The sequence below is a fragment of the Hordeum vulgare genome, chromosome 5H, assembly GCF_904849725.1.
Source record: "Hordeum vulgare subsp. vulgare chromosome 5H, MorexV3_pseudomolecules_assembly, whole genome shotgun sequence".
NCBI classification, from domain to species: Eukaryota; Viridiplantae; Streptophyta; class Magnoliopsida; order Poales; family Poaceae; genus Hordeum; species Hordeum vulgare.
In genome coordinates, this window is record NC_058522.1 from 578,677,398 (window position 1) to 578,703,612 (window position 26,215).

The 26,215-nt window shown below is 46.1% G+C and overlaps 1 pseudogene; it reads right to left on the reverse strand.

The window, feature by feature from the left end:
* Window positions 1–1,117: 1,117 nt before the first annotated feature.
* Window positions 1,118–2,053, reverse strand: LOC123397413 (annotated as a pseudogene).
* Between the last annotated feature and the right edge of the window lie 24,162 nt (window positions 2,054–26,215).

The window sequence follows — 26,215 nt, forward strand, 5'->3', positions numbered from 1 at the left end:
ATAGATTATTTCACACTAAAAGTGTTGAAACTCTGCACGATCGAATCATCCAAATTATTTAAAGTACAATAGTTAGATTTTAACATAATAAATGGCTTAATTTTGGTGGGACGATCATATCTTTGTAAGTGTGTAATCCTATTTTCTAAACCTCCTTTGATGAAGTTGGTGCATTATACAAACTAAAAGATTCCCCGAGCGTTCGTGCCCGAATTAGTTGAGGAACAATTAGTTGATGTACGTCTTCTCTTAGGTATATAGGATATGGAAAAGCAACTCACAAAGTTGATCGATAGAGTTTATTTAAGTCGGGTAGGTCTTGAACTCCTGATGCTCACATTATTTCTGAATTTATTTCACGATTTTCGACGTTACTAGATCTGATCGGAGGCCGCCGAGCAATCCACTAGGCCCTTCATACCGCCATAGATATGAAGCCGGATGACGCGCCGCCGCCGCATAGCCCGTCGCCGCCATCCGAACCAGACCAACCGCCGCACGCTGCTGGCTGTGTCCGGCAAGACCCACGTGCCTGCAGCTGCCGTCGCCCGCATGTAGGGGCCCCGCACCACCCCTCGGATGCGGGAGAGAGGGATGCCTCCGCCACCGCCATCACCCCCCGAGCGTTTGCCCAGCGGCGTCCCCCGACGGCAACGGAGGGAGGAGACGATGGGCGTACAGGAGTTAATTCTTTGTTCATCATCACAATACAATTACCACGACACCTTGTGTACCATGACAATGAGATACATAAAAGCTAGACTAGTATATCATCTCTTGGACCATGTCTTGGATGGATGCATGATCTAATCGATTGCATGCGGGCTGATCCATCCATGCATTATTAACTAGTCAAGACTTCAAAAGCTCAAGAACCGAGAAATCGACTATATAACAAAAGACTAATCAATTAATCTGCTGCGCATGCATGAATTGCTGCCTGTTTCATCACAGTACAATTAACAACATCTTGCTTGTTCAAGACATACATCAAAGCTAGACTATACCATTGAGCTACACTAGCTTCCATTCTAATTATATCCTGCATCATCTCTTGGCTGCAGATTTCGCAGTCTTGGATGGTAGTTTTGTCCCTCACGTACGTGGTGTGCAAGTATCAACTCTGGCAGGAGACGATCGGAGTAGAGCATGCCACAGCCGTGTCGTCGCAGAGGCCGAGCAGCTCATCCAACATGCACAGGAAGGTGTGGTCTTCATCCTCTGCAGCGCCTTCTTGGAGTTGGAGGTCGTCGGACAAGACATGATCATCCGTCACCTCGGACGACATGAACCCGCCTGGATCCACGCTGCCGTCGTCCACTAGTCCGGACGGCAACGTCTCGCCTTCGTCGGACATGAACCAGCGCTGGGTCTCCTGGACCTGGAGACCCCCGTGTTGCTGGATGATGGGTTGTTGGCGGCGTGGGGTCTGGGGATGTGGAGCCTCGGGATGTTGGACGTCGTCCGCCTTCCTTTTCCTGGAACCAGGGGCACTGATTACCTCCTCGTATGTCGTCTCACTCCTGTGACGAGACACGCAGACCTTGCAGAGCACCACGCCGTCTTGCTTCTTGTCGTCGCCGTCGAGGTCGTACTCGGTCATGCACCAGCCGATCCTCAGTTTCTCGTTCCCTCCCGGCAACTTCTGAACGTAGCTGAGGTTTCGTCTATTGCCTACGCGGTTGCCATGCTTGTCTAGCACGGGGATCCCGCCCTTCTCCGAGTGCCAGTAGTAACCCTCGCCGGCGGCAGGGACGGCGCGCTGCCGCTTCCCGTTGCTGCGGCCGTCTTTGGTCTTGTGGTAGTGCGCCGGGGTGAAGAAGTACCACTCGCCGCCTTTCCCGTTGCTCCTGTCCGTGCCCCGCGCGTGTGGATACATCTCGACGAGGTCGCCGGGGGCGGCGGAGCAGACGTCGGCCTCGTGGATCATGTCGTCGGTGAAGATGCCGTCCGCTCCAGAGTCGATCCGTGGGCGGAGGTACTTGGTGATCAGCAAGTCTCCTGCCGGGTTGAAGATGTAGCCGGCGGGAAGATGGAGCTTGCCGTCGGCCATCGCAATTCGCAGATCACCAAGGTACGAGAGATGGATGGATCGTGCGCGTGTGTAACCCTGGCCTGGCTAGCTCCTTGCCTTGCCTGCGTACCTAGCTAGCTTATATGGATGGTACGACATACATGCACCTATGATACATGCATCTTATATATATGGATTCGGCTGGCTTCCATGCTTATTCGGATTCAAAGAAAGATGCGTGATCCAAGTTTCCAACCGTACCAATCCGTTTGTAAAATGGACCGTACCGGCTCTCCATTGGATGCAATGCATGCTTGCGTGCGCGTGGGTCTACTTTTTTTTCTTCTGAAATACATATGAGTGTGCGTACTATATTATAACTAGTATAAAAATGTCAGTACCACTAATAGAAAAAGGGCCTATATCCCCGGTTCGTTTGGGCCTTTAGTCCCGGTTCACGAACCGGTGTGAACCGGGACTAAATAACCGGGGCTAATGCTAGCCCCGGTTCGGCCCCGAACCGGGGCTAATGACCCTCCACGTGGCGGGGCTGGGAGCGAGGTGGGGGGATGGAGGAGGGGTATTAGTCCCGGTTCGTATTACAAACCGGGGGTAATGACCCACCACGTTGCGGGGCTGGGAGCGAGGGGGGAGGGGTATATATTAGTCCCGGTTCGTATTAAGAACCGGGGCTAATGACCCTCCACGTGGCGGGGCTGGGAGCGAGGGGGGAGGGGAATTAGTCCCGGTTCGTATTAAGAACCGGGGCTAATGACCCTTCACGTGGCAGGGCTGGGAGCGAGGGGGGAGGGTTATTAGTCCCGGTTCGTATTATGAACCGGGGCTATTTCTTCGTTGCTTTTTTTGAGCACTTTTTAGGGTTTAGGGTTTTGCACTAAATTGGATGGGCTATTCTGCTGCCCCCTATTTTTCCATTTATTTGTTTTGGACGCCGCCTGGCCTGGCCTACTTGTGTTTAACGACCTACGAGAAAGTTTCAATGAATTCAACCCATTTAGCATGTCTACGGTTCAGTTTTGCTTGACTTTAAATATGCTTCAAAGATTCATGATCACAATGTATGACAAATTCTTTGGGCTATAAATAATGTTGCCATGTTTCCAAAGTCCGAACAAGAGCATATAATTCCTTATCATAAGTAGAATAATTCAGACTAGGCCCACTTAATTTTTCATAGAAGTATGCAAGAGGTTTACCATCTTGTAATAACACACAGCAGCAACAACACGTCTATCTTCAGGAAATTGCAAGCATGTAAAACGTTGCTCTGTTTCTAACTTCCAAGTAAGATATATATCAGGAACATATCGACCATCAAAAGTATGAATATTCAATTTAAGTTTAGGGAGATGGCCATGATCCCGTACCTGAGGGTGTGGTGCATCCATACCGTTGCGATTGTATCCATGTGGACGACCGGCGACTTGTCGGGGTGGTTGTTGTTCCTGGAGTTGAACTGGAGCAACCTCTCCCTCATCATCGTAATCACCATCATAATCATCATCATACTCCTCATTCTGCCCAGCCACAGAAACCTCGGTAGTAGCAGCAACAGGAGAAGCAGCAGGACCAGCAGCAGAAGTAGGAGCAACAACACCCAAATTCTGCACTTGGTCAATATGCACGCGTCGCGCTCGTAGCCGTTGTTGTGGTTGAAGAGGGACAACACCTGCAGCTGGTGGTGGTAAACGGGCAAGCACCTCACCAAATTTGGCGTTCATCTTGGTGTCGAATTTCTTCTCCATACCTTCAAGCTTGTCCATGGCCTCTCCAAAGGTGGTCACGAAATCCTGTACCTGGTCAGACATCATTTGCTGAAATTTATCATGGAGCTCCCAGTTGGTCAGGTTCTCCCAGTCGATCTCCTCGTCGTGTGATCCTGGCATGGTTAGCAGCAATAAGAAACCAGAAGAATATGATCCTACAGACTACTAGGAAGTGGTTGTGGTGGTGGTGGTGTGTCATAAATCCGTCAAGCAAATCTCAATTTCTTACCAATTCTTACCCAGCAGCAGGTGGCGATCGGCAACCGGTGTAGTCAAAACTCTCAAAGCTTGGATAGAGTGTTTGCCAGGTGGTGTCAAACACACGATTTAGATGTATGTGGAGCTGAGAAGGCTTATAATGTGGTAGCAAGAAGGGTCAGCAATAATCAGTTCAGAGATGCAAAATTGAAAAGACGCTCAAGGACGGTACCGTGCTGGTCCTAGGCTAGACCGTACTAGAGACGCGAGCCTAGAACACCAACGAAGTCACGACGACACGTACTAATCAAGGGAAGAGCCACTCTTATTTTTTTCTCTTTTTTTCTTCACAAAATCACTATAATGACGAGTGTCTCAAAACTCTTTCCAAGGACCAAAAACAGGATAAGCACGGATTTTTTTGGACAATTTTTTTTATTTCTGGAGCAATTTGGGGCTGCGATGACCAAAAATTGCGACAAAAATCACTATGATGACGAGTGTCTCAAAACTCTCTAAAAAGCCTAACAAAACGATAGGGATTTTTTTTCGCCCCTCTAAATTTTGGCCTAAAAAGTGCTCTGGAAAGCATGTCAGACATTTTTTTTCCCGAAATCTACTGAGGAAAGGAAACGCGAAACCGAAAGCAAAAGTATCTTGAAGTTCACCTAAAGCGGAAAGGATTGTGGTGGATATATGGTGTGTGGTATATGACAGCAAGGATAATCGTGGCGTGGTGGTGGTATATGGCAGCAGCGATGATGGTAGCGTGGAGGTGGTATATGGCAGCGATGAAAGATGGTGCGGTGGCGGCGTGACAACCTGTGAACAAAACTCAAAACTTTAAAGAACTAGACACTAAGACCAGCAACTCGACACGATGATGTAACCGCAATTTCAACAAAGCAAACTACTGAAATGACTATGCAAAGGCTCAGATTGGTTCGGATATGATGATCTAACCCTTATTCTGATGGTTTTTTCGTGGACTAAAGGTATGAAGAGAAGATGTGATCGAACTATGAAAAACTGGTAAAATCTCACCGAGCAACCTCGAAATCTGATACCACTTGATAGAGGCGAAGTTGTCCCTATCTTTCGATGAGATCGTGGGTATCGTTTTGGTAGAGTCAACTTTGACGATTTGACTACGAACGATTGAGACGTCACACCTTAGCAATCGCTAAACCAACTCGAGAGGTTATTGACCATGCCGGAGCATGATCAACGTGACGACGAAGGTCTGTTTCCTGCACGCAAACGAAGAACAAGCAAGAAACTAAGATGCAATCAAGATATTGCGAATATAAGATGTCGGCGATGCTAGGTCGACACCTATGGGGATCAACGTGATACCCTTGTGATCGTAGGACGGGAAAAAATAACGTCAAGAGCAGACCAAACGATCAACACCCGACAAGTCTTTTTACCCAGGTTTGGGCCGCTTACGCGTAAAACTCTACGTCCTCCTCGTCTGATCGTATTAAGCGTTCTTTTGTTGTTCGTTTACAGTGATGATAATTGTCTTCTTGGCCAATCTCAAAAAAGGCTAACCTCTTTTGAATGAGCTAAGGGCCTCCTTTTATAGGTAAAGGGGTCACCTACATTGCTCAATGGTAGGTTAACGAGATGTTACAGTGAACCTACAGCGGTCCTTATCCATTTACCGCTGTCACGTGCATTAAATGCGCATCTTGTCCATGTCAGCTAAGTGCTGGTGAAGACATGTGTCTAGGTGTTTCGACACCTGGACGCCCCGCTGGCACATGCGGAATGCGCTGGAACACGGGGGAGTGGTGGTACTATGGCAAGGGCGGTCGCCCTGTGGTGCGTTGCCAGGTAATCCAGGCAAAAGGGTGCTTGCCGGGGCCTTGGTGCTTCATCCCGGCAAGGAAGCTTGCCGGGGGCTTCGGCTGTCTTCCCGGCAAGGGGGGGGGGGGGCTCGCCGGGGCCTTGTGCTAGGTGTGTTCATCACGTCCGTTGGACGGACGTGGCCTTGGGTGTCTTGCCGGCAAGACAGGCTTGCAGGGGCCTTGGATCTCTCGGGGGCGAGTCTTGTGTGGATTCCGCCGTGCTCTGCCGGCAGGGGCTCTTTGTGCCCGTGCACAAGTTTGGGGCACTAGAGACCCTAGTCTTTAGTGCATCGACATAAGAGGAAAGCTTTATTGATGAAGGTGGGGTTCTGTGACGTCTTTGTATGGTTGTAGAACACAAACGAAGAACGCAAAGTTGCAGCTATGGCGAACTTGTAATCTATACAAAACCCAACTCTAAACGGTGCCCTAAGGGCTGTATATATGAGGGAATAGAGAGGCAATTTCGTGACCCTTGGAGGAGGGGTCCGGAAACAGCCCTAAACTCGGTTTCCTCACACATACGGACTATAAATATAGCCTATATTATGGAATTTCGAAATTACATGGGCCTGGCCCAAAAATAAGGTGGCGCAACATCTGTAATAACCTATGGACGGAATTTATAAAGTGACGTCTTGAATATTTCGTCCAAAGCCTTCATGCTCTCCTTATGGTGGCTTTAAAGTGCGAAAATCACCAGTGGAAGCTCCATTGTTCTCTTCCACGCGTGCATCCAAACCCATGACATGATACACTCTGTCATACATAAGCCTCATTGTATCTTTTCTCAAAACAGTCACCATACCTACCTATCAAGGCATTTCCATAGCCTTTCCGAGATACATTGCCATACAACATCCACCATCTCATGATTTGATCTTCATGTCATACATGCTTTTGCTTGATCATAGAGTCGCATGCTAGTTGGGCCTTGCCCTCATTACTGCTACATGATGCGCTAGTATCATTGCATATCCTGCTACACTGGGAGAGTCATACATTTGCATACATCATGATAGTCTTCACTTGTCTTTATGTTGAGTACTTCTTATAAAGTGTGATGATTTTTCTTTCTATTCATGTAAAACATAGAGTGTTGCCCTTAAGTGAGGAAAAGATCCGAAAGTGGACAATACAAAAGATCCCAAAGAGGACAAATGAGAGATAAAAAGAAAGAGCCAAAGAGGCCACAAAAAATAAAAAAAAATAAAAATAAAAATAAAAAGAAATAAAAAGAGAGAAGGGGGCAACACTACTATTCCTTTTTTAAAGATCCACACTCATACTCCATTACTATATTGGTACTACATAGATATTATCATTCATGCATAACTATGTGGGGACCCTTACACTATAGAACTTGGTTTGCATATTCTAATGATGAGCCTCCTCAAATGAGCTCTAGGTCTTCATGAGCAAACAAGTTGGATGCACCCCCACTAGTTCCATTAGAGAGCTTACCTTAGCTGATATGTGCATCTGTTACATGGCAATCCCTACTCCTCACATCATATCTATTATTTGGCTTTCTCTCGCCTATGGTTATCCTCATTGATGTGAGCCTTTCACACCTTTTTGTATTCCTTCCCCATCATTATTCCATTTGCCATTCTAAGTGCCAACATATCTTGCTTACGCTCATTCATTGCATGAGTGCTCAAAATCAAAAGGGAGAGGATCATTTTGACTTGTGCCTGACAAGTGGTCTGGGGATGAGTCAAAATAAGATTCCGAAGAAGACTAAGTCCGAGGTTTAGTAGATTGAGTTCTCAATTAACAACCCATCTCCCACTTCTTGCACGCAAACACCATTTGAAGACATTCGAGTCACGGACAACGAGAGCTCTTGCACCTTTATGTTCTTATTTTGCTAAGTTCAATACTAGATATAGATTCTTGCTTGTTATTGTCTTGACTTGAATTGCATATCTCACTTGTTTTACTTTGAAGTTCTTATATGTGTGTTAGCATGTCACCACAGAAATTATTGTATTATCATTTATCTACTCGAGGATGAGCAGAAATTAAGCTTGGGGATGTTGATACGTCTCAAACGCATCTATAATTTCTGCTTGTTCCATGATCTTTTGGGTGATATTGTTATATGTTTTGCTATAATTTTATATCATTTTACACATATTTGGACTAACCTACTAACTCAGTGCACCCAGTGCCACTTTCTATCCGCTGATGTCTATTTTGGAGGGCTTTTACCCAATTTTCCGAAATCCAAAAGAATCCAGAAAAAATAAAAAAAAATCAGCGAAACAGAAGCTTCCGGATCACCGAAGGAGGGCTAGAGGGGGGCCAGGGGTCTCCCAGGCGGCCTGCTGGCGCGGCTAGGCCCTAGGCCACGCCAGGAGATCACCTGGGTTGGACCCACCTCTTCCGGTGCCCTTCTTTGGCCTATATTTGGAGTCCCGAGAGGAAACCCTCGCAGACTTTCTAGAATCATGAATTTCTCCATCGTTCCGCCGCCGCCGCGCTTCCGAAATCGGGACCGTCACGAGACCTCTTCCCCGCCACCCCGCTGGAGGGAGGATTGACCTCCGAAAGCTTCTCCACCGCCATGGACGATCCCCGGACGTGACGTGAGTAGTCCTCCTTGGACCATGAGTCCATGACTAGTTGCGATGTGATGTCTGTTGGGGAACGTCGCATGGGAAACAAAAATTTTCCTACGCGCACGAAGACCTATCATGGTGATGTCCATCTACGAGAGGGGATGAGTGATCTACGTACCCTTGTAGATCGTACAGCAGAAGCGTTTAGAGAACGCGGTTGATGTAGTGGAACGTCCTCACGTCCCTCGATCCGCCCCGCGAACAATCCCGCGATCAGTCCCACGATCTAGTACCGAACGGACGGCACCTCCGCGTTCAGCACACGTACAGCTCGAAGATGATCTCGGCCTTCTTGATCCAGCAAGAGAGACGGAGAGGTAGAAGAGTTCTCCGGCAGCGTGACGGCGCTCCGGAGGTTGGTGATGATCTTGTCTCAGCAGGGCTCCGCCCGAGCTCCGCAGAAACACGATCTAGAGGAAAAACTATGGAGGTATGTGGTCGGGCAGCCGTGAGAAAGACGTCTCAAATCTGCCCTAAAAGCCCCATATATATAGGAGGAGGGAGGGGGACCTTGCCTTGGGGTCCAAGGGATCCCCAAGGGGTCGGCCGAGCCAGGGGGGAGGACTCTCCCCCCCCCCCAAACCGAGTCCTACTTGGTTTGGTGGGAGGGAGTCCTTCCCCCTTCCCACTTCTTCCTTTTTTTTTTCTCTTTCCTTTGATTTTTTTCTCCCTTGGCGCATAGGGGATTGGTGGGCTGTCCCACCAGCCCACTAAGGGCTGGTGTGACCCCCCCAAATGCCTATGGGCTTCCCCGGAGTGGGTTGCCCCCCTCCGGTGAACTCCCGGAACCCATTCGTCATTCCCGGTACATTCCCGGTAACTCCGAAAACCTTCCGGTAATCAAATGAGGTCATCCTATATATCAATCTTCGTTTCCGGACTATTCCGGAAACCCTCGTGACGTCCGTGATCTCATCCGAGACTCCGAACAACATTCGGTAACCAACCATATAACTCAAATACGCATAAAACAACGTCGAACCTTAAGTGTGCAGACCCTGCGGGTTCGAGAACTATGTAGACATGACCCGAGAGACTCCTCGGTCAATATCCAATAGCGGGACCTGGATGCCCATATTGGATCCTACATATTCTACGAAGATCTTATCGTTTGAACCTCAGTGCCAAGGATTCGTATAATCCCGTATGTCATTCCCTTTGTCCTTCGGTATGTTACTTGCCCGAGATTCGATCGTCAGTATCCGTATACCTATTTCAACCTCGTTTACCGGCAAGTCTCTTTACTCGTTCCGTAATACAAGATCCCGCAACTTACACTAAGTTACATTGCTTGCAAGGCTTGTATGTGATGTTGTATTACCGAGTGGGCCCTGAGATACCTCTCCGTCACACGGAGTGACAAATCCCAGTCTTGATCCATACTAACTCAACTAACACCTTCGGAGATACCTGTAGAGCATCTTTATAGTCACCCAGTTACGTTGCGACGTTTGATACACACAAAGCATTCCTCCGGTGTCAGTGAGTTATATGATCTCATGGTCATAGGAATAAATACTTGACATGCAGAAAACAGTAGCAACAAAATGACACGATCAACATGCTATGTCTATTAGTTTGGGTCTAGTCCATCACGTGATTCTCCCAATGACGTGATCCAGTTATCAAGCAACAACACCTTGTTCATAATCAGAAGACACTGACTATCATCGATCAACTGGCTAGCCAACTAGAGGCATGCTAGGGACGGTGTTTTGTCTATGTATCCACACATGTAAATGAGTCTTCATTCAATACAATTATAGCATGGACAATAAACTATTATCTTGATACAGGAATTATAATAATAACTATACATGTATTATTGCCTCTAGGGCATAATTCCAACAGTCTCCCACTTGCACTAGAGTCAATAATCTAGCCCTCACATCACCATGTGAATTACATTGTAATAAATCTAACACCCATACAGTTCTGGTGTCGATCATGTTTTGGCCGTGGAAGAGGCTTAGTCAGCGGGTCTGCTACATTCAGATCCGTGTGCACGTTGCATATATTTACGTCCTCCTCCTCGACGTAGTCGCGGATGAGGTTGAAGCGTCGTTTGATGTGTCTGGTCTTCTTGTGAAACCTTGGTTCCTTTGCTAAGGCAATGGCACCAGTGTTGTCACAGAACAAGGTTATTGGATCCAGTGCACTTGGCACCACTCCAAGATCCGTCATGAACTGCTTCATCCAGACACCCTCCTTAGCCGCCTCCGAGGCAGCCATGTACTCCGCTTCACATGTAGAATCTGCTACGACGCTTTGCTTGGAACTGCACCAGCTTACTGCACCCCCATTAAGAATAAATACGTATCCGGTTTGCGACTTAGAGTCGTCCGGATCTGTGTCAAAGCTTGCATCGACGTAACCTTTTACGGCGAGCTCTTCGTCACCTCCATACACGAGAAACATCTCCTTAGTCCTTTTCAGGTACTTCAGGATATTCTTGACCGCCGTCCAGTGATCCACTCCTGGATTACTCTGGAACCTACCTGCCATACTTATGGCCAGGCTAACATCCGGTCTAGTGCACAGCATTGCATACATGATAGAGCCTATGGCTGAAGCATAGGGGACGGAGCGCATATGCTCTCTATCTTCATCAGTTGCTGGGCACTGAGTCTTACTCAATCTCGTACCTTGTAACACTGGCAAGAACCCTTTCTTGGACTGTTCCATTTTGAACCTCTTCAAAACTTTATCAAGGTATGTGCTTTGTGAAAGTCCTATCAGGCGTTTTGATCTATCCCTATAGATCTTAATGCCTAGAATGTAAGCAGCTTCTCCTAGGTCCTTCATAGAGAAACTTTTATTCAAGTAACCTTTTATGCTCTCCAAAAGCTCTACGTTGTTTCCAATCAGTAATATGTCATCCACATATAATATTAGAAACGCCACAGAGCTCCCACTCACTTTCTTGTAAATACAAGATTCTCCAACCACTTGTATAAACCCAAATGCTTTGATCACCTCATCAAAGCGTTTGTTCCAACTCCGAGATGCTTGCACCAGTCCATAAATGGATCGCCGGAGCTTGCACACCTTGTCAGCATTTTTAGGATCGACAAAACCTTCGGGTTGCATCATATACAACTCTTCCTTAAGGAAACCGTTAAGGAACGCCGTTTTGACATCCATCTGCCAGATTTCATAATCGAAAAATGCAGCTATTGCTAACATGATTCTGACGGACTTAAGCATTGCTACGGGAGAGAAAGTCTCATCGTAGTCAATTCCTGGAACTTGTGAAAAACCCTTTGCCACAAGTCGAGCTTTATAAACGGTCACATTACCGTCAGCGTCCGTCTTCTTCTTAAAGATCCATTTGTTCTGAATGGCCTTGCGGCCCTCAGGCAGCATCTCCAAAGTCCACACTTTGTTCTCATACATGGATCCTATCTCGGATTTCATGGCTTCTAGCCATTTGTTGGAATCTGGGCCCACTATTGCTTCTTCATAATTTGCAGGTTCATTGTTGTCTAACAACATAATTGATAAGACGGGATTACCGTACCACTCTGGAGCAGCGCGTGATCTCGTCGACCTGCGTGGTTCAACAGAAACTTGAACTCGAGTTTCATGATCATCATCATTAACTTCCTCCTCAACCGGCGTTGCAATGACAGAGGTTTCCCCTTGCCCTGCGCCACCATCCAGAGGGATGAGAGGTTCGACAACCTCGTCAAGTTCTATCTTCCTCCCACTCAATTCTCTCGAGAGAAACTCCTTCTCGAGAAAAGTTCCGTTCTTAGCAACAAACACTTTGCCCTCGGATTTGAGATAGAAGGTGTACCCAACTGTTTCTTTTGGGTAACCTATGAAGACGCACTTTTCCGCTTTGGGTTCCAGCTTTTCAGGCTGAAGCTTTTTGACATAAGCATCGCATCCCCAAACTTTAAGAAACGACAACTTTGGCCTTTTGCCATACCACAGTTCGTATGGTGTCGTTTCAACGGATTTCGATGGTGCCCTATTTAAAGTGAATGCAGCTGTTTCTAATGCATAACCCCAAAACGATAACGGCAAATCAGTAAGAGACATCATAGATCGCACCATTTCTAACAAAGTACGATTACGACGTTCGGACACACCATTACGCTGTGGTGTTCCAGGCGGTGTTAACTGCGGAACAATTCCACATTGTCTTAAGTGAGTACCAAACTCGAAACTCAGATATTCACCCCCACGATCAGACCGTAGGAACTTGATCTTCTTGTTACGATGATTTTCCACTTCACTCTGAAATTGCTTGAACTTTTCAAATGTTTCAGACTTGTGCTTCATCAAGTAGACATAACCATATCTACTTAAATCGTCAGTGAAGGTGAGAAAATAACGATATCCGCCGCGTGCCTCCACGCTCATTGGACCACACACATCGGTATGTATGATTTCCAACAAGTCACTTGCACGCTCCATTGTTCCGGAGAACGGAGTCTTAGTCATCTTGCCCATGAGCATGGTTCGCACGTGTCAAGTGAATCAAAGTCAAGTGACTCCAAAAGTCCATCAGCATGGAGTTTTTTCATGCGCTTTACACCAATATGACCCAAGCGGCAGTGCCACAAAAATATGGTGCTATCATTGTTTACTCTAACTCTTTTGGTCTCAATGTTATGTATATGCGTATCTCTATCAAGATTCAATATGAACAATCCTCTCACATTCGGTGCATGACCATAAAAGATGTTACTCATAGAAATAGAACAACCATTATTCTCAGACTTAAAAGAGTAACCGTCTCGCAATAAACAAGATCCAGATATAATGTTCATGCTCAACGCAGGCACTAAATAACAATGATTTAAGTTCATCACTAATCCCGATGGTAGTTGAAGTGACACTGTGCCGACGGCGATTGCATCAACCTTGGAACCGTTTCCTACGCGCATCGTCACTTCGTCTTTCGCCAGCCTTCGTCTATTCCGCAGTTCCTGCTTCGAGTTGCAAATGTGAGCAACAGAACCGGTATCGAATACCCATGCACTACTACGAGAGCCAGTTAAGTACACATCAATAACATGTATATCAAATATACCTGATTTTTCTTTGCCCGCCTTCTTATCTGCCAGATACTTGGGGCAATTGCACTTCCAGTGACCCATACCCTTGCAATAGAAGCACTCTGTTTCAGGCTTAGGCCCAGCCTTGGGTTTCTTCGGCGGATTGGCAACGGGCTTGCCGCTCTTCTTCGAATTGCCCTTCTTGCCTTTGCCGTTTCTCTTGAAACTAGTGGTCTTGCTCACCATCAACACTTGATGCTCTTTACGGAGTTCAGACTCTGCGACTTTCAGCATCGCAAACAACTCGCCGGGAGACTTGTTCATCCCTTGCATGTTGTAGTTCAACACAAAGCCTTTATAGCTTGGCGGCATGGATTGAAGGATTCTGTCAGTGATAGCTTCTTGCGGGAGTTCAATCCCCAGTTCAGCTAGACGGTTTGAGTACCCAGACATTTTGAGCACATGTTCACTGACAGACGAGTTTTCCTCCATCTTGCAAGCATAGAATTTATCGGAGGTCTCATACCTCTCGATCCGGGCGTTCTTCTGAAAGATAAACTTCAACTCCTGGAACATCTCAAATGCTCCATGACGCTCAAAGCGACGTTGAAGTCCCGGTTCTAAGCCATACAAGACTGCACATTGAACTATTGAGTAGTCCTCCTTACGCGCTAACCAAGCGTTCTTAACATCCTGATCAGCCGTAGCGGGTGGTTCATCTCCTAGCGCAGCATTAAGGACATAATCCTTCTTTCCAGCTTGTAAGATTAGCTTAAGATTACGAGCCCAGTCTACAAAGTTGCTTCCATCATCTTTCCACTTAGCTTTCTCTAGGAACGTATTAAAATTCAGGATGACACTTGCGTGAGCCATGATCTACAACACAAATACATTCAAAGTGGACTTAGACTATGTTCAAGATAATTAGAGTTTCAACTTAATCAAATTATATGCTAAACTCCCACTCAAAAAGTACATCTCTCTAGTCATTTGAGTGGTTCATGATCCACTTACACTATCCCAAGTCCGATCATCACGTGAGTCGAGAGTAGTTTCAGTGGTAAGCATCCCTATGCTAATCATATCAGCTATATGATTCATGATCGACCTTTCGGTCTCATGTGTTCCGAGGCCATGTCTGCACATGCTAGGCTCGTCAAGCTTAACCCGAGTGTTCCGCGTGCGCAACTGTTTTGCACCCGTTGTATGTGAACGTTGAGTCTATCACACCCGATCATCACGTGGTGTCTCGAAACGACGAACTGTAGCAACGGTGCACAGTCGGGGAGAACACAATTTCGTCTTGAAATTTTAGTGAGAGATCACCTTATAATGCTACCGTCGTTCTAAGCAAAATAAGGTGCATAAAAGGATTAACATCACATGCAATTCATAAGTGACATGATATGGCCATCATCACGTGCTTCTTGATTTCCATCACCAAAGCACCGGCACGATCTTCTTGTCACCGGCGCCACACCATGATCATCCATCAACGTGTTGCCATCGGGGTTGTCGTGCTACTTATGCTATTACTACTAAAGCTACATCCTAGCAAAATAGTAAACGCATCTGCAAGCACATATGTTAGTATAAAGACAACCCTATGGCTCCTGCCGGTTGCCGTACCATCGACGTGCAAGTCGATATTTCTATTACAACATGATCATCTCATACATCCAATATATCACATCACATCATTGGCCATATCACATCACAATCATACCCTGCAAAAACAAGTTAGACGTCCTCTAATTTTGTTGTTGCATGTTTTACGTGGTGACCAAGGGTATCTAGTAGGATCGCATCTTACTTACGCAAACACCACAACGGAGATATATGAGTTGCTATTTAACCTCATCCAAGGACCTCCTCGGTCAAATCCGATTCAACTAAAGTTGGAGAAACCGTCACTTGCCAGTCATCTTTGAGCAAAGGGGGTTACTCGTAACGATGAAACCAGTCTCTCGTAAGCGTACGAGTAATGTCGGTCCAAGCCGCTTCAATCCAACAATACCGCGGAATCAAGAAAAGACTAAGGAGGGCAGCAAAACGCACATCACCGCCCACAAAACATTTTGTGTTCTACTCGAGAAGACATCTACGCATGAACCTAGCTCATGATGCCACTGTTGGGGAACGTCGCATGGGAAACAAACTTGCCCTTGTTCTTGAAATTGTGGGGCTGGAAGTTTTTCTCCTGTACCAGATTGGCACTAGAACCTCCCTCAATAGCTCGAGCACGTGAGTCTTTTGCTCTCGCCTTTTCTTCCACATCAAGAGTACCTATGAGATCCGGAACGGAAAACTCCTATCTCTTATGCTTCAATAAGGTAGCAAAGTTCCTCCACGAAGGAGGACGTTTAATGATGATGCCTCCGGCAACGAACTTGTCCGGTAGCATGCAATTAAAGTGCTCAAGTTCTCTTGCAAATGACTGTATTTTGTGAGCTTGCTCAACCACGGAGTGCTCTTCAGTCATCCTGTAGTCATAGAATTGTTCCATGATGTACAGCTCAGTGCCAGCATCCGAGACCCCAAACTTGGCGTCAAGTGCATCCCACATATCTTTTCCATTATCAATTGACGCATAAGCACCAACTATGTTTTCACCAAGAACGCTCAAAAGAGCAGCCTTAAACAAGGTATCCATTTTATGAAAGGCTAGCTCTTGTTGAGCATCATGATCTCCTTCAGGTTTGCCAAGAGTGGCGTCATAGCAGCTCATGGTTTGAAACCATAGGACAGATCTCACGCACCACCTCTTATAGTGAACGCCCTCAAACATAGGAGGTCTCATGGAAGCAGCAAAACCACTCGGGGTAAATTGCCTATAATAAGGTTTTTGGATTGTTGGAAATATGAGCAATTTACCATAGGATTTTATTACAAGAAAAACTAAAAAAAACATAATCAACATAACAACAACGAAAGAAGGCAAGCTATATAGAGATGAGAAGACAATGGGCATGTGCACGTAGGATCCAGAAAAGAGCATATGTATAACCGTTCTACAAAGACAAGGTATCATCTGGAGTAATGAGTAGAAACGGAACATATCTAGCAGAGAAACTATAGCAAAAAGGTGTGATAGGAATTCAAAGAAGAAGAACATGAGTACGTACTGAGTTGCAGCAGGAGAAGGATTGGTGTTGGCGTTGTCGTTGGCCATGGTACCGAAGAGGTGGTCGACGTCGGGGAAGTAGTCGTCGTCGTCCGGGAAGAGATCGTCGGTGTCCGTGATGGAAGCCAGTAGTCGCGCTGAGCGCTCCCCAAAAACCTTATCGCCCTTCTCCCGTATAGGACTCGAAGAGACGGAGTTTCGGAGGCCTACTGTCCCGACGAACGGTGCACGCCGCAGGACGGGATGAGGAAGAACGTAGCAGCAGCACAGAGAGAAGAACCGGTGGCGAGTGGGAACTTCTGATGCATTTACTGGAGAGGAGCGACCTCCCTTTTATAGGCGCAGGAGAAGGAGGCGAGAAGCCAGCGACGGGATAAGAAACGAACAGACAACAGCGAAATGAGTTGCAGCAGTCGGTTTCAATATCCACTAACAAAACATTCAGCTTCTCCGAGTGGACTTTTAAATATGTGCGTGGCAAAAATTTAGTTCGGCTCGGCTCATTCCCGCAACCCGCGTCGCGTCGTGACGAGGCGAGGCGGGCGGCGGAGGAGGAGGAGCACGCGTGTATGTCTCTCATGTTCTCTAGCTCATACATGTGTGGAAACATCCTCCCTTATAAGGAGGTCCAACTCCCTCTAAACTAGCAATGTGGGACTAAACATTTCCCCCTCTTGCCTTGCACAAATGGGCTGCGTGGGCCTCTAGGATTTATTAGGAATTTCTGAAATTACATATTGGGCTGGCCCATAAATACACAAAATTCCAGCAGAAGGTGTACCTAACTGTATCTTTTGGGTATCCTATGAAGACGCATTTCTCCACTTTGGGTTCCAGCTTTTCAAGTTGAAGCTTTTTGACATAAGCATCACATCTCCAAACTTTAAGAAACGACAACTTTGGTTTCTTGCGAACCACAGATCATATGGCGTCATCCCAACAGATTTTGATGGTTCCCTATTTAAAGTGAATGCAACTATCTCTAATGCATAATCCCAAAATGATAACGACAAATGAGCAAGAGAGATCATAGAATGCATCATAAATGATAAAGTACGATTACAACGTTCGGACACACCATTACGCTGTGTTGTTTGAGATGGTGTCATCTGTGAAACAATTCCACATTGTCTTAGGTGAGTGCCAAACTCATAACTCAGATATTCTCCTCCTCGATCATAGGAATTGTATCTTCTTATTATGATGATTCTCCAATTTACTTTGAAATTGCTTGAACTTTTCAAATGTTTCAGACTTGTGTTTCATTAAGTAAATATAACCATATCTACTTAAGTCATCGGTGAAGGTGAGGAAATAACGATATCCACTGCGCGCCTCAATGCTCATCGGACCGCACACATAAGTATGTGTGATTTTCAATAAGCCACTTGCTCACTCCATTGTTCTGGAGAACGGAGTTTTGTTCATCTTGCCCATGAGGCATAGTTCACATGTGTCAAGTGATTCAAAATCAAGTGACTCCAAAAGTCCATCAACATAGAGTTTCTTCATGCGTTTTACACCAATATGACCCAAGCGGCAGTGTCACAAGAAAGTGGTACTATCATTATCAACTCTACATCTTTTGGCATCAATGTTATGAACATGTGTGTCATCACTATCGAGATTCAATAAGAATAAACCCCTCACATTGGGTGCATGGCCATAAAAGATATTACTCATATAAATAGAACAACCATTATTCTCTGATTTAAATGTGTAACTGTCTCGCAATAAACAAGATCCACATATAATGTCCATGCTTAACACAGGAACTAAATAACAATTATTCAGGTTCATCACTAACCCTGATGGTAATTGAAGTGAGAGTGTGCCAACGACGATCACATCAACCTTGGAACCATTTCCCACGCGCATCATCACTTTGTCCTTCGCCAACCTTCGTCTATTCCATGGTTCCTGCTTTGAGTTGCAAATGTGAGCAATCGAATCGGTATCAAATACCCAGGCACTACAACGAGAGTTGGTGAGGTATACATCAATAACATGTATGTCATATATACCTTGTTTGGTGTTGGGCCTCCTTCTTGTCGGCCAGATACTTGGGGAAGTTCCACTTCGAGTGACTAGTCCCCTTGCAATGAAAGCACTCAGTTTCTGGCTTGGGTCCAACCTTGGGTTTCTGTTGGAAATATGCCCTAGAGGCAATAATAAAATGGTTATTATCATATTTCCTTGTTCATGATAATCGTCTATTGTTCATTCTATAATTGTATTAACAGGAAACAGTAATACATGTGTGAATAAATAGATCACAATGTGTCCCTAGCAAGCCTCTAGTTGGCTAGCTCGTTAGTCAATAGATGATCATGGTTTCCTGATCATGGGCATTAGATGTCATTGATAACGGGATCACATCATTGGGAGAATGATGTGATGGACAAGACCCAATCCTAAGCATAGCACTAGATCGTATTGTTCGTATGCTAATGCTTTTCTAATGTCAAGTATCTTTTCCTTCGACCGTGAGATCGTGCAACTCCCGGACACTGTAGGGGTGCTTTGGGTGTATCAAACGTCACAACGTAACTGGGTGACTATAAAGGTGCACTACGGGTACCTCCGAAAGTGTCTGTTGGGTTGGCACGAATCGAGATCGGGATTTGTCACTCCGTGAGACGGAGAGGTATCTCTGGGCCCACTCGGTAGAACATCATCATGAGCTCAATGTGACTAAGGAGTAGTCACACGATGACGTGCTACGGAACGAGTAAAGAGACTTACCGGTAACGAGATTGAACAAGGTATAGGTATACCGATGATCGAATCTCGGGCAAGTTCTATACCGACAGACAAAGGGAATCGTATACGGGATTGATTGAATCCTTGACATCGTGGTTCATCCGATGAGATCATCGTGGAGCAAGTGGGAGCCACCATGGGTATCCAGACCCCGCTGATGGTTATTGGCCAGAGAGGTGTCTCGGTCATGTCTGCCTGTCTCCCGAACTCGTAGGGTCTACACACTTAAGGTTCGATGACGCTAGGGTTATAGGGAATTGTTATACGAGGTTACCGAAAATTGTTCGGAGTCCGGATGAGATCCCGGACGTCACAAGGAGCTCCGGAATGGTTCGGAGGTAAAGATTGATATATAGGACGGATGGTTTCGGATACCGGAAGTGTTTCGGGCATCACCGGTAACGTATCGGGACCACCGGGACCACGGGAGGTGGCCCCGGGGGACCACCGAAGGGGGGCGATGACCCCGGGAGATAAGGTGGGCCAAGTGGGGATGGGAACCAGCCCCTAGGTGGGCTGGTGCGCCTCCCCACTCAGCCCATAGCGCAAGGGAGAGAAAAGGGGGGGGGGAAACCCTAGGCCAGGTGGGCCTAAGGCCCACCAGATGGTGCGCCACCCCCTCCTCCCCCTTCTGGCCGCCGCACCTCCCATCTGGGGGGGCTGCCGCACCCCCTAGGGTGCAAACCCTAGGGGTGGCACCCCTCTCCCCTCCCCCTATATATATCGGGCACTTTTGGCCATTGAGACACATGGTTTTTCCTCTCTCTCGGCGCAACCCCGCTCCTCTCCCTCCTCCTCTCTGCCGGTGCTTGGTGAAGCCCTGCCGGGAGACCTCGTCTCTCCATCGACACCATGCCGTCGTGCTGCTGGAGTTCTTCCCCAACCTCTCCCTCCTCCTTGCTGGATCAAGGTGCGGGAGACGTCACCGAGCTGCACGTGTGTTGAATGCGGAGGTGCCGTAGTTCGGCACTAGATCGGAATCGCTGCGAGTACGACTCCATCAACCGCGTTCTAGCAATGCTTCCGCTTAGCGATCTTCAAAGGTATGAAGATGCTCTCACCCCTCTCTCGTTGCTGGTCTCTCCATAGGGATATCTGAATATGCGTAGGAAAATTTTGAATTTATGCTACGTTACCCAACAGTGGTATCAGAGCCAGGTTTTCTATGCGTAGATTCTATGCACGAGTAGAACACAAAAGTTGTGGGCGATGATTTGTCAATTTTCTTGCCGCTACTAGTCTTATTCTTTTCCGGCGGTATTGTGGGATGAAGCGGCCCGGACCGACTTTACACGTACACTTACGTGAGACTGGTTCCACCGACAGACATGCACATCGTGCATAAAGGTGGCTAGCGGGTGTCTGTCTCTCCTACTCTAGTCGGATTGTATTTGATGAAAAGGGTCCTTATGAAGGGTAAATAGCTTTGGCATATCATCGTTGTCGCTGTCATGTAGGTAAGAAGGCGTTCTTGCTAGAAACCCAAATCAGCCACGTAAAACTTGCAACAACAATTAGAGGACGTCTAACTTGTTTTTGCAGGGTTTGACATGTGATGTGATATGGCCAAAGTTGTGATGTGGCATGTATGATGTATGAGATGATCATGTTATTGTAATAGGTTTCACGACTTGCATGTCGATGAGTATGACAACTGGCAGGAGCCATAGGAGTTGTCTTAATTTATTGTATGAGATGCAACGCCATGTGCTTACTACTTTTACTTCATTGCTAACGGTTAGCTATAGTAGTAGTGATAGTAGTAGTTAGCGTCACGACTTCACGGAGACACGATGATGGAGATCATGATGATGGAGATCATGGTGTCATGCCGGTGACGATGATGATCATGCGATGCCCGAAGATGGAGATCGAAAGAGCAAAGATGATAATGGCCATATCATGTCACTATATGATTGCATTGTGATGTTTATCATGTTTTACATCTTATTGCTTAGAACGACGGTAGCATAATAAGATGATCCCTCTTAAAATTTCGAGAACGTATTCCCCTAAGTGTGCACCGTTGCGAAGGTTCGTTGTCTCGAAGCACCACGTGATGATCGGGTGTGATAGATTCTAACGTTCGCATACAACGGGTTTAAGCCAGATTTACACACGCGAAACACCTAGGTTGACTCGACGAGCTTAGCATGTACATACATGACCTCGAATACAAGAGACCGAAAGGTCGAACATGAGTCGTATGGTTGAATACGATCAGCATGAAGTTGCTCACCATGGTGACTAGTCCGTCTCACGTGATGATCGGACACGGGTTAGTCAACATGGATCATGTATCACTTAGATGACTAGAGGGATGTCGATTTAAGTGGGACTTCATACTTAATTTGATTAAATGAACTTAATTGTCATGAACTTAGTCTAAAAGTTGTCTTTATAAATATTGTAGATGTCCAACGTCAACCTCAACTTCAACGCATTCCTAGAGAAAAACAAGCTGAAAGATGATGGTAGCAACTATGCAGACTGGGTTCGCAACTTGAAGCTCATCCTTGAAGCAGCTAAAAGGGCTTATGTCCTTAATGCGCCGCTAGGTGACCCTCCCGCTCCCGCAGCAGCCCAGGACATTCTGAACGTCTGGCAAACGCGGAGTGATGACTACTCTCTGGTCAGGTGTGGCATGTTATACAGTTTAGAAACGGGGCTCCAAAGGCGTTTTGAGCAACACGGGGCATATGAGATGTTCCAGGAGCTGAAGCTAGTTTTTCAAGCTCATGCCCGTGTCGAGAGATATGAAGTCTCCGACAAGTTCTTTAGCTGTAAGATGGAGGAGAACAGTTCTGTCAGTGAGCACATACTCAAAATGTCTGGGTTACACGGTCGTCTGACTTCACTTGGAGTCGAACTTCCGGATGATGCTATAATTGACAGAATCCTCCAGTCTCTCCCACCAAGCTACAAAGGCTTTGTGCTTAACTACAACATGCAAGGGATGGAGAAGACCATTCCCGAGTTGTACTCGATGCTCAAGTCTGCAGAAGTAGAAATCAAGAAAGAGCATCAAGTGTTGATGGTCAACAAGACCACTAGTTTGAAGAAAGGGAGGGGTAAGAAGAACTTCAAGAAAGACGGCAAAGCTGTTGCCGCGCCCGGTAAGCCAGATGCCGGGAAGAAGAAAAAGAACGGACCCAAGCCTGAGACTGAGTGCTTCTATTGCAAGGGAAAGGGTCACTGGAAGCGGAACTGCCCCAAATACTTAGCGGACAAGAAGGCCGACAACGTTAAAGGTATATGTGATATACATGTTATTGATGTGTACCTTACCAGCGCTCGTAGTAGCTCCTGGGTATTTGATACCGGTGCTGTTGCTCACATTTGCAACTCAAAGCAGGAACTGCGGAATAAGCGGAGACTGGCCAAGGACGAAGTGACGATGCGCGTCGGGAATGGTTCAAAGGTCGATGTGATCGCCGTCGGCACGCTGCCTCTACATCTACCGTCGGGATTAGTTTTAAACCTTAATAATTGTTATTTAGTACCACCTTTAAGCATGAACATTGTATCAGGGTCTTGCTTAATGCGAGACGGCTACTCATTTAAGTCAGAGAATAATGGTTGTTCTATTTATACGAGTGATATGTTTTATGGTCATGCTCCGGTGGTGAATGGATTATTCTTGATGAATCTCGATCGTGATGTTACACATATTCATAGTGTGAGTACCAAAAGATGCAAAGTTGATAATGATAGTCCCACATACTTGTGGCACTGCCGCCTTGGTCATATCGGCGTTAAGCGCATGAAGAAGCTCCATACTGATGGACTATTAGAGTCTCTTGACTTTGAATCATTTGACACATGCGAACCATGCCTCATGGGCAAGATGACTAAGACTCCATTCTCAGGAATAATGGAGAGAGAAACCGACTTATTGGAAATAATACATACTGATGTGTGTGGTCCAATGAACGTTGAAGCTCGCGGTGGTTATCGTTATGTTCTTACTCTCACCGATGATTTGAGTAGGTATGGGTATATCTACTTGATGAAGCACAAATCTGAGACGTTTGAAAAGTTCAAGGAATTTCAGAGTGAGGTTGAGAATCAACGTGATAGAAAAATTAAATGTCTACGATCTGATCGTGGAGGAGAATATTTGAGTCACGAGTTTGGCACACACCTAAGGAAGTGTAGAATCGTTTCACAACTGACACCGTCTGGCACACCGCAGCGCAACGGAGTGTCTGAACGTCGTAATCGCACTTTATTAGATATGGTACGATCTATGATGTCTCTCACCGACTTACCGCTATCATTTTGGGGATACGCATTGGAAACTGCAGCATTCACTTTAAATAGGGCACCGTCAAAACCGTTGAGACGACACCGTATGAACTATGGTTTGGCAAGAAACCTAAGTTGTCGTTTCTTAAAGTTTGGGGCTGCGATGCTTATGTGAAGAAACTTCAACCAGAAAAGATCGAACCCAAAGCGGAGAAATGCGTATTCATAGGATACCCTAAGGAAACTATTGGGTATACCTTCTATCTTAGATCCAAAGGTAAAACCTTTGTTGCCAAGAACGGATCCTTTCTAGAGAAAGAGTTTCTCTCGAAATAAGTAAGTGGGAGGAAGGTAGAACTTGATGAGGTAATTACACCCCCTCTCGAACAGGATAGTAGCGCAGCGCGGGAAGCTGTTCCTGTGGCGCCTACACCGACTGAAGAGGAAGTTAATGATGATGATCATGAAGTTTCAGATCAAGTTACTACTGAACCGCGAAGGTCCACAAGGGCACGCTCCGCACCAGAGTGGTACGGCAACCCTGTGATGGAAATCATGTTGTTAGACAACGGTGAACCTTCGAACTATGAAGAAGCAATGGCGGGCCCGGATTCCAACAAATGGCTTGAAGCTATGAAATCCGAGATAGGATCCATGTATGAGAACAAAGTATGGACTTTGGTGGACTTGCCCGATGACCGGCGAGCCATAGAAAATAAATGGATCTTCAAGAAGAAGACTGATGCAAACGGTAATGTAACCGTTTACAAAGCTCGACTTGTCGCAAAGGGTTTTCGACAAATTCAAGGAGTTGACTACGAAGAGACTTTCTCTCCCGTAGCAAAGCTGAAATCAGTCTGAATCATGTTAGCAATTGCCGCCTTTTATGATTATGAAATTTGGCAAATGGATGTCAAAACAGCGTTCCTTAACGGGAACCTTAAGGAAGAGTTGTATATGATGCAACCAGAAGGTTTTGTCGACCCTAAGGGTGCTAACAAAGTGTGCAAGCTCCAGCGCTCCATCTATGGGCTGGTGCAGGCATCTCGGAGTTGGAACATTCTCTTTAATGATGTGATTAAAGCGTTTGGGTTCATACAGGTTTACGGAGAAGCCTGTCTGTACAAGAAAGTGAGTGGGAGCTCTGTAGCTTTCCTTATACTATATGTGGATGACATATTATTGATGGGGAATAATATAGAGATGTTTGAGAGCATAAAGGCCTATTTGAACAAGAGTTTTTCAATGAAGGACCTTGGAGAAGCTACATACATATTAGGCATCAAGATCTATAGAGATAGATCGAGACGCCTCATAGGTCTTCCGCAAAGTACATACCTTGACAAGATATTGAAGAAGTTCAATATGGAAAACTCAAAGAAAGGGTTCTTGCCGGTTTTGCAAGGTATGAGATTGAGTAAGACTCAGTCGCCGACCACGGCAGCAGATAGAGAGAAGATGAGTTCTGTCCCCTACGCTTCAGCCGTGGGCTCTCTAATGTATGCCATGCTGTGTACCAGACCTGATATAAACCTTGCCATAAGTTTGGTAGGGAGGTACCAAAGTAATCCCGGTACGGAACACTGGACAGCGGTCAAGAATATCCTTAAGTACCTGAAAAGGACTAAGGAAATGTTTCTCGTTTATGGAGGTGACGAAGAGTTCGTCGTAAAGGGTTACGTCGACGCTAGCTTCGACACAGATCCGGATGACTCTAAGTCACAGACCGGATACGTATATGTGTTGAATGGTGGGGCAGTGAGCTGGTGCAGCAGCAAGCAAGAAGTCGTGGCAGCATCTATATGTGAAGCGGAGTACATAGCTGCTTCAGAAGCGGCTCATGAAGGAATTTGGATGAAGGAGCTCATCACCGACCTTGGAGTGGTTCCAAGCGTGTCGGGTCCAATGAGACTCTTCTGTGATAAAACTGGGGCCATTGCCATAGCCAAGGAGCCCATGTTTCACCGGAAGACGAAGCACATCAAACGCCGCTGTAACTCCATCCAGGACCATGTCCAGAGTGGAGTAATAGATATTTGTAAAGTACACACGGATCTGAATATTGCAGACCCGTTGACTAAACCTCTTCCACGAGCAAAACATGATCAACACCATAATGCTATGGGTGTTCGATACATCACAATGTAACTAGATTATTGACTCTAGTGCAAGTGGGAGACAGTTGGAAATATGCCCTAGAGGCAATAATAAAATGGCTATTATGATATTTCCTTGTTCATGATAATCGTCTATTGTTCATGCTATAATTGTATTAACAGGAAACAGTAATACATATGTGAATAACTAGATCACAATGTGTCCCTAGCGAGCCTCTAGTTGGCTAGCTCGTTAGTCAATAGATGATCATGGTTTCCTGATCATGGGCATTAGATGTCATTGATAACGGGATCACATCATTGGGATGGACAAGACCCAATCCTAAGCCTAGCACTAGATCGTATTGTTCGTATGCTAATGCTTTTCTAATGTCAAGTATCTTTTCCTTTGACCGTGAGATCGTGCAACTCCCGGACACCGTAGGGGTGCTTTGCGTGTATCAAACGTCACAACGTAACTGGGTGACTATAAAGG